Source organism: Jaculus jaculus, chromosome 19 (genome assembly GCF_020740685.1).
Source record: "Jaculus jaculus isolate mJacJac1 chromosome 19, mJacJac1.mat.Y.cur, whole genome shotgun sequence".
Taxonomy (NCBI): domain Eukaryota; kingdom Metazoa; phylum Chordata; class Mammalia; order Rodentia; family Dipodidae; genus Jaculus; species Jaculus jaculus.
The window spans coordinates 31,247,551-31,258,540 of NC_059120.1; positions in this window are offsets into that span (position 1 = coordinate 31,247,551).

A 10,990-nucleotide genomic window follows, 5' to 3' on the forward strand; every position below is an offset into this window, starting at 1 on the left:
TTTGTTTAGAGTTGAGAACAGGAGAGAACAACATGACATTCACGATGAGTTTTCAATTAGAAACGAAAGAATCCAAGATGTGCTAATCTTTGAATGCCTTGGGATTTTTCAATAGCAACTTATCCTACTAGACAACGGGTGAATGAAACTGTCAATTATGCTTAATTTAAGACGGGAATTGAGCTTCCTACAGAATCCGATCATACAACGTTGAATTCACAACTACTTTTCAAAGAGAATTGTTTATTGTGCACAGTTTTCGAAGGGAAACATTCTTCGTATTCACACAGTTCCAGGCATTTGAGTTCATGTTCGTTTGCAACAGGAAATGTTCCGAGCATGCAGCTTCTGATAAAACTTTGAAATCAATCTTAGATTACCATAGGAATGTTGTCTGTAATGAAATTACAGAACACTGAATTCGCTGTTAGTCTTCAGTGAGAAACGTTCCTTTCAAACAGCGGGACTACAGAACTTTGAATTCAGAGATAGATTGCAAAGGGCAATTGAATATTATACACAATTGAATCACAGAACTGGACTTTCTCTGTTACTTTTCTTGCACAACCTATGTTGGTATTGAAGCAGCTTCTAATCTTTTCAGTTCATGCTTAGTTTTCATTAGAAAATGATGCTGGTAAAAAACCGGATAACATCACATTGCATTCACTGTTAATTTTCCAGGTGATAAGTTCTTCCTAGACAACAGGTTTATGGAACTTTGAAATGAACATTACTATTCATTGGGAAATGTTCGCTAAGGAAACAGGACTATGCAACATTGAATACAGGCTTAGATAGGAAAGCGGATTTTTTTATAGTAGAGAACGGGAGAGAACAACATAACATTCACGATGAGTTTTCAATGAGAATCGAAAGAATCCAAGATGTCCTACTCTTTGAATTCCTTGGGATTTTTCAATAGCAACTCATCCTACTAGACAACGGGTGAATGAAACTGTCAATTACGCTTACATTAAGATGGGAATTGAGCTTCATACACAATAAGATCATAGAACGTTGAATTTGCACCTACTTTCAAATAGAATTGTTTATTGTGCACAGTTTTCAAAGGGAAACATTCTCTGTATTCAGACAGTTCCAGTCTTTGAATTCATGTTCGTTTGAACAGGAAATGTTCCGAGCATACAGCTTCTGATAGAACTTTTAAATCAATCTTAGATTACCATAGGAATGTTGTCCGTAATGAAACTACAGAACACTGAATTCGCTGTTAGTCTTCAATGAGAAACGTTCATTTCAAACAGCGGGACTACAGAACTTTGAATTCAGACATAGATTGCAAAGGGCAATTGAATATTATACACAATTGAATCACAGAACTGGACTTTCTATGTTACTTTTCTTGCACAACCTATGTTGGTATTGAAGCAGCTTCTAATATTTTCAGTTCATGCTTAGTTTTCATTAGAAAATGATGCTGGTACAATACCGGCTAACATCACATTGCATTTACTGTATCTTTTCCAGGTGATAAATTCTTCCTAGACAACAGGTTTACAAATCGTTGAAATGAACATTACTATTCATTGGGAAATGTTCACTTAGGAAACAGGACTATGCAACATTGAATACAGGCTTAGTTAGGAAAGCAGATTTGTTTAGAGTAGAGAACAGGAGAGAACAACATGACATTCACAATGAGTTGTCAATGAGAAACGAAAGAATCCAAGATGTCCTACTCTTTGAATTCCTTGGGATTTTTCAATAGCAACTTATCCTACTAGACAACCGGTGAATGAAACTGTCAATTACGCTTACTTTAAGCCGGGAATTAAGCTTCCAACAGAATATGATCATAGAACGTTGAATTGCCAACTACTTTTCAAAGAGAATTGTTAATTGTGCACAGTTTTCAAAGGAAACATTCTCCGTATTCACACAGTTCCAGGCCTGTGAATTCATGTTCGTTTTCAATAGGAAAAGTTCTGAGCATACAACTTCTGATAGAACTTTGAAATCAATCTTAGATTACATAGGAATGTTGTCTGTAATGAAATTACAGAACACTGAATTCGCTGTTAGTCTTCAGTGAGAAACGGTCATTTCAAACAGCGGGACTACAGAACTTTGAAATCAGGGATAGAGTGCAAAGGGCAATTGAACATTATACACAACTGAATCACAGAACTGCACTTTCTCTGTTTCTTTTCTGGCACAACCTATGTTGGTATTGAAGCAGCTTCTAATCTATTCAGTTCATGTTTAGTTTTCATTAGAAAATGACGCTGGTCCAAAACCGGCTAACATCCCATTACATTTGCTGTTACTTTTCCAGGTGATAAGTTCTTCCTGGAGAAAAGGTTTAGGGAACGGTGAAATGAACATTACTATTCATTGGGAAATCTTCACTTACGAAACAGGACTATGCAACATTGAATACAGGCTTAGTTAGGAAAGCGGATTTGTTTAGAGTAGAGAACAGGAGAGAACAACATGACATTCACGATGAGTTTTCAATGAGAAACGATAGAAACCAAGATGTCCTACTCTTTGAATTACTTGGGATTTTTCAATAGCAACTGATCCTACTAGACAACGGGTGAATGAAACTGTCAATTATGCTTACTTTAAGACGGGAATTGAGCTTCCTACAGAATCCGATCATACAACGTTGAATTCGCAACTACTTTTCAAAGAGAATTGTTAATTGTGCACAGTTTTCAATGGGAAACATTCTCCGCATTCACACAGTTCCAGGCCTTTGCATTCATGTTCGTTTTCAACAAGAAATTTTCTGAGCATACAACTTCTGATAGAACTTTGAAATCAATCTTAGATTACCATAGAAATGTTGTCTGTAATGAAATTACAGAACACTGAATTCGCTGTTAGTCTTCAGGGAGAAATGTTCATTTCAAACAGCGGGTCTATAGAACATTGAATTCGGGGATAGATTGCAAACGGCAATTGAATGTTATACACAAATGAATCACAGAATCGGACTTTCTCTGTTAGTTTTCTTGCACAACCTATGTTGGTATTGAAGCAGCTTCAAATCTTTTCAGTTCATGCTTAGTTTTCATTAGAAAATGAAGCTAGTACATAACGGGCTAACATCACATTGCAATCACTGTTATTTTTCCAGGTGATAAGTTCTTCCTAGACAACAGGATTACGGAACGTTGAAATGAACATTACTATTCTTTGGGAAATATTCACTTAGGAAACAGGACTATGCAACATTGAATACAGGCTTAGTTAGGAAAGCAGATATGTTTAGAGTAGAGAACAGCAGAGAACAACATGACATTCACGATGAGTTTTCAATAAGAAACGAAAGAATCCAAGATGTCCTACTCTTTGAATTCCTTGGGATGTTTCAATAGCAACTGATCCTACTAGACAACGGGTGAATGAAACTGTCAATTATGCTTACTTTAATGTGGGAATTGAGCTTCCTACAGAAAAAGATCATAGAACGTTGAATTCGCACCTACTTTCAAAGAGAATTTTTAATTGTGCACAGTTTTCAAAGGGAACCATTCTCCGTATTCAGACAGTTCCAGGACTTTGAATTCATGGTCGTTTTCAACAGGAAATGTTCTGAGCATACAACTTCTGATAGAACTTTGAAATCAATCTTAGACTACCATAGGAATGTTGTCTCTAATGAAATTACAGAACACTGAATTCGCTGTTAGTCTTCAGTGAGAAACGTTCATTTCAAACAGCGGGACTACAGAACTTTGAAATCAGGGATAGATTGCTAAGGGCAATTGAATATTATACACAATTGAATCACAGAACCGGACTTTCTCTGTTAGTTTTCTTTCACAACATATGTTGGTACTGAAGCAGCTTCTAGTCTTTTCAGTTCATGCTTAGTTTTCATTAGAAAATGAGGCTAGTACATAACCGGCTAACATCACATTGCAAAAACTGTAATTTTCCAGGTGATAAGTTCTTCCAAGACAATAGGTTTACGGAATGTTGAAATGAACATTACTATTCATTGGGAAATATTCACTAAGGAAACAGGACTATGCAACATTGAATACAGGGTTAGTAAGGAAAGCAGATTTGTTTAGAGTAGAGAACAGGAGAGAACAACATGACATTCACGATGAGTTTTCAATGAGAAACGAAAGAATCCAAGATGTCCTACTCTTTGTATTCCTTGGGATTTTTCAATAGCAACTGATCCTACTAGACAACGGGTGAATGAAACTATCAATTACTCTTACTTTAAGATGGAAATTGAGCTACCTATAGAATAAGATCATAGAACGTTGAATTCGCAACTACTTTCAAAGAGAATTTTTTATTGTGCACAGTTTTCAAAGGGAAAAATTCTCTGTATTCACACAGTTCCAGGCTTTGAATTCATGTTCGTTTGCAACAGGAAATGTTCTGAGCATACAGCTTCTGATAGAACTTTGAAATCAATCTTAGATTACCATAGGAATGTTGTCTGTAATGAAATTACAGAACACTGAATTCGCTGGTAGTCTTCAGTGAGAAACGTTCATTTCAAACAGCGGGACTATAGAACTTTGAATTCTTGGATAGATTTCAAAGAGCAATTGAATATTATACACAATTGAATCACAGAACTGGGTTTTCTCTGTTAGTTTTGTTGCACAACCTATGTTGGTATTGAAGCAGCTTCTAATCTTTTCAATTCATGCTTAGTTTTCATTAGAAAATGACGCTGGTACATAACCGCCTGCATCACATTGCAATCACTGTTACGTTTCCAGGGGATAAGATCTTCCTAGACGACAGGTTTGCGGAATGCTGAATTGAACATTACAATGCATTGGGAATTGTTCATTTAGAAAACAGGACTATGCAACATTGAATACATGCTTAGTTAGGAAAGCGGATTGGTTTACAGTAGATAACAGGAGAGAACAACATGACATTCACGATGAGTTTTCAATGAGAAACGAAAGAATCCAAGATGTCCTACTCCTTGAATTCCTTGGGATTTTTCAATAGCAACTGATCCTACTAGACAACGGGTGAATGAAACTGTCAATTACGCTTACTTTAAGACGGGAAATGAGTTTCCTACAGAATACGATCATAGACCGTTGAATTCGCACCTACTTTTCAAAGAGAATTGTTAATTGTGCACAGTTTTTAACGGGAAACATTGTCAGTATTCACACAGTTCCAGGCCTTTGAATTCATGTTCGTTTTCTACAGGAAATGTTCTGAGCATACAACTTCTGGTAGAACTTTGAAATCAATCTTAGATAACCATAGGAATGTTGTCTGTAATGAAGTTACAGAACACTGAATTCGCTGTTAGTCTTCAGTGAGAAACGTTCATTTCAAGCAGCGGGACTACAGAACTTTGAATTCATTGATAGATTGCAAAGGGCAATTGAATATTATACACAATTGAATCACAGATCTGGACTTTCTCTGTTAGTTTTCTTGCATAACGTATGTTGGTATTGAAGCAGCTTCTAATCTTTTCAGTTCATGCTTAGTTTTCATTAGAAAAGGACGCTAGTACATAACGGGCTAACATCACATTGCAATCACTGTTATTTTTCCAGGGGATAAGTTCTTTCTAGGCAACAGGTTTACGGAACGTTGAATTGAACATTAATATTCACTGGGAAATGTTCACTTAGAAATCAGGACTATGCAACATTGAATAGAGGCTTAGTTAGGAAAGCGGATTTCTTTACAGTAGAGAACAGGAGAGAACAACATGACATTCAAGATGAGTTTTCAATGAGAAACGAAAGAATCCAAGATGTCCTACTCTCGGAATTCCCTGTGATTTTTCAATAGGAACTGATCCAACTAGATAATCGGTGAAAGAAACTGTCAATTACGCTTACTTTAAGATGGGAATTGAGCTTCCTACAGAATATGATCATAGAACGTTGAATTCAGACCTACTTTTAAAAGAGAATTGTTTATTGTGCACAGATTTCAAAGGGAAACATTCTCAGTATTCACACCGTTCCAGGCCTTTGAATTCATGTTCGTTTTCTAAAGGAAATTTTCTGAGTATACAACTTGTGATAGAACTTTGAAATCAATCTTAGAGTACTATAGGAATGTTCTGTGTAATGAAATTACAGAACACTGAATTCGCTGTTAGTCTTCAGTATGAAACGTTCATTTCAAGAAGGGGGACTATAGAACTTTGAATTCAGAAATAGATTACAAAGGGCAATTGAATATTATCCACAAATGAGTCACAGAACTGGACTTTCTCTGTTAGTTTTCTTGCACAACCTATGTTGGTATTGAAGCAGCTTCTAGCCTTTTCAATTCATGCTTAGTTTTCATTAGAAAATGACGCTGGTACATAACCGGCTAACACCATATTGCATTCGCTGTTACTTTTCCAGGGGATAAGTTCTTCCTAGACAACAGGTTTATGGAACACTGAATTGAACATTACTATTCATTGGGAAATGTTCACATAGAAAACAGGACTATGCAACATTGAATACAGGCTTAGTTAGGGCAGCAGATTTGCTTACAGTAGAGAACCGTAGAGAACAACATGACATTCACGATGAGTTTTCAATGAGAAACGAAAGAATCCAAGATGTCCTACTCTTTAAATTCCTTGTGGTTTTTCATTAGCAACTGATCCTACTAGATAACCAGTGAATGAAACTGTCAATTACGCTTACTTTAAGACGGGCATTGAGCTTCCTACAGAATATGATCATAGAACGTTGAATTCACACCTACTTTTAAAAGAGAATTGTTTATTGTGCACAGTTTTCAATGGGAAACATTCTCAATATTCACACAGTTCCAGGCCTTGGAATTCATGTTCGTTTGCAGCAGGAAGTCTTCTGAGCATACAACTTCTGATAGAACTTTGAAATCAATCTTAGATTACCATAGGAATGTTGTCTGTATTGAAATTACAGAACACTGAATTCGCTGTTAGTCTTCAGTGAGAAACGTTCATTTCAAACAGCGGCACTACAGAACTTTGAATTCAGGTACAGATTGCAAAGGGCAATTGAATATTATACACAATTGAATCACAGAACTGGACTTACTCTGTTAGTTTTCTTGCAAAACCTATGTTGGTCTTGAAGCAGCTTCTAATCTTTTCAGTTCATGCTTAGTTTTCATTAGAAAAGGACGCTAGTACATAACCGGCTAACATCACATTGCATTCACTGTTACTTTTCCAGGGGATATGTTCTTCCTAGACAACAGGTTTACGGAATGTTGAAATGAACATTACTATTCATTGGGAAATGTTAACTTGGAAAACAGGATTATGCAACATTGAATACAGGCTTAGTTAGGAAAGTGGACTTGCTTACAGTAGAGAACAGGAGAGAACAACATGACATTCGCGATGAGTTTTCAATGAGAAACGAAAGAATCCAAGATGTACTACTCTTTGAATTCTTTGGGATTTTCCAATAGCAACTGATCCTACTAGACAACCAATGAATGAAACTGTCAATTACGCTTACTTTAAGACAGGAATTGAGCTTCCTACAGAATACGATCATAGAATGTTGAATTCGCACCTACTTTTCAAAGAGAATTGTTAATTGTGCACAGTTTTCAAAGGGAAACATTCTCCGTATTCACACAGTTCCAGGCCTTTGAATTCATGTTCGTTTTCAACAGGAAATATGCCAAGCATACAACTTCTGATAGAACTTTGAAATCAATCTTAGATTACCATAGGAATGTTATGTGTAATGAAATTACAGAACACTGAATTCGCTGTTAGCCTTCAGTGAGAAACGTTCATTTCAAAGAACGGGACTACAGAACTTTGAATTCAGGGATAGATTGCAAAGGGCAATTGAATATCATACACAATTGAATCACAGAACTGGACTTTCTCTGTTACTTTTCTTGCACAACCTATGTCGGTATTGAAGCAGCTTCTAATCTTTTCATTTCATTCTTAGTTTTCATAAGAAAATGAGGCTAGTACATAACCGGCTATCATCACATTGCAATCACTGTTACTTTTCCAGGGGATAAGTTCTTCCTAGACAACAGGTTTAGGGAACGCTGAATTGAACATTACTATTCATTGGGAAATGTTCACTTAGAAAACAGGACTATGCAACATTGAATAGAGGCTTAGTTAGGAAAGCGGATTGGTTTACAGTAGAGAACAGGAGAGAATAACATGACATTTGCGATGAGTTTTCAATGAGAAACTAAAGAATCCAAGATGTCCTACTCTTTGAATTCCTTGGGATTTTTGAATAGCAACTTATCCTACTAGACAACCGGTGAATGAAACTGTCAATTACGCTTACTTTAAGACGGGTAATGAGCTTCCTACAGAATATGATCAAAGAACGTTGAATTTGCACCTACTTTTAAAAGAGAATTGTTTATTGTGCACAGGGTTATTGTGCACAGGGTTCAAAGGGATACATTCTCCGTATTCACACTTTTCAAGGAGAATTGTTAATTGCGCACAGTTTTCAAAGGGAAACATGGTCAGTATTCACACAGTTCCAGGCCGTTGAATTCATGTTCCTTTTCTACAGGAAAAGTTTCCGAGCATACAACTTCTCATAGAACTTTGAAATCAATCTTAGATTACCATAGGAATGTTGTCTGTAAGGAAATTACAGAACACTGAATTCGCTGTTAGTCTTCAGGGAGAAAGGTTATTTCAAACAGCGGGACTACAGAACTTTGAATTCAGGGATAGATTGCAAAGGGCAATTGAATATTATACACAATTGAAACACAGAACTGGACTTTCTCTGTTACTTTTCCTGCACAACCTATGTTGGTATTGAAGCAGCTTCTAATCTTTTCAGTTCATGCTTAGTTTTCATTACAAAATGACGCTGGTACATAAACGGCTAACATCACGTTGCTATCAGTGTTACTTTTCCAGGGAATAAGTTCTTCCTAGACAACAGGTTTACGGAACGCTTAATTGAACATTACTATTCATTGGGAAATGTTCACTTAGGAAACAGGACTATGCAACACTGAATACAGGTTTAGTTAGGAAAGCGGAATTGTTTACAGTAGAGCACAGGAGAGAATAACATGACATTCACGATGAGTTTTCAATGAGAAACGAAAGAATCCAAGATGTCCTACTCTTTGAATTCCTTGGGATTAATCAATAGCACCTGATCCTACTAGACAACGGGTGAATGAAACTGTCGATTACGCTTACCTTATGATGGGAATTGAGCTTCCTACTGAATGAGATCATAGAACGTTGAATTCGCACCTACTTTTCAAAGAGCATTGTTTATTGTGCACAGTTTTCAAAGGGAAACATTCTCAGTATTCACACAGTTCCAGGCCTTTGAATTCATGATCGTTTGCAACAGGTACTGTTCTGAGCATACAGCTTCTGATAGAACTTTGAAATCAATCTTAGATTACCATAGGAATGTTGTCTGTAATGAAATTACAGAACACTGAATTCGCTGTTAGTCTTCAGTGAGAAACGTTCATTTCAAAAGCGGGACTACAGAACTTTGAATTCAGAGATAGATTGCAAGGGGCAATTGATTATTATACACAATTGAGTCACAGAACTGGACTTTCTCTGTTCTTTTTCTTGCACTACCTCTGTTGGTATTGAAGGAGCTTCTAATCTTTTCAGTTGATGCTTAGTTTTCATTAGAAAATGATGCTGGTACAAAACCGGCTAACATCACATTGCATTCACTGTTACTTTTCCAGGTGATAAGTTCCTCCTAGACAACAGTTTACGAAACCTTGAAATGAACATTAGTATTCATTGGGAAATGTTCACTTAGGAAACAGGACTATGCAACATTGAATCCAGGCTTAGTTAGGAAAGCGGATTTGTTTACAGTAGAGAAGAGGAGAGAACAACATGACATTCTCGATGTGTTTTCAATGAGAAAGGAAAGAATCCAAGATGTCCTACTGTTTGAATTCCTTGGGATTTTTCAATAGCAAATGATCCTACTAGACAACCGGTGAATGAACTGTCAATTACGCTTACTTTAAGATGGGAATTGAGCTTCCTACAGAAAATGATCACAGAACATTGAATTCGCAACTACTTTTCAAACAGAATTGTTATATGAGCACAGTTTTCAAAGGGAAACCTTCTCCGTATTCACACAGTTCCAGGCATTTGAATTCATGTTCCTTTTCAACAGGAAAAGTTCCGAGCATACAACTTCTGATGGAACTTTGAAATCCATCTTAGATTACCATAGGAATGTTGTCTGTAATGAAATTACCGAACACTGAATTCGCCATTAGTCCTCAGTGACAAACGTTCATTTCAAACAGCGGGAATACAGAAATTTGAATTCAGGGATAGATTGCAAAGGGCAATTGTACATTATACACAATTGAATCACAGAACTGGACTTTCTCTGTTAGTTTTCGTGGACAACCTATGTTGGTATTGAAGCAGCTTCTAATCTTTTCAGTTCATGCTTAGTTTTCATTAGAAAATGATGCTAGTACATAACCGGCTACCATCACATTGCAATCTCTGTTACTTTTCCAGGTGATAAGTTTTTCCTAGACAATAGGTATACGGAACGCTGAACTGAACATTACTATTCATTGGGAAATGTTCACTTAGGAAACAGGACTATGCAACATTGAATACAGGCTTAGTTACGAAAGCGGATTTGTTTACAGTAGAGAACAGGAGAGAACAACATGACATTCACGATGAGTTTTCAATGAGAAACGAAAGAATCCAAGATGTCCTACTGTTTGAATTTCTTGGGATTTTTCAATAGCAACTGACCCTACTAGACAATCAGTGAATGAAACTGTCAATTACGCTTACTTTAAGACGGGAATTGAGCTTCCTACAGAATGTGATCATAAGACGTTGAATTCACAACTACTTTTCAAACAGAATTGTTAATTGTGCACAGTTCTCAAAGGGAAACATTCTCCGTATTCACACAGTTCCAGGCCTTTGAGTTCATGTTCGTTTGCAAAGGAAATGTTCTGAGCATACAGCTTCTGATACAACTTTGAAATCAATCTTAGAATACCATAGGAATGTTGTGTG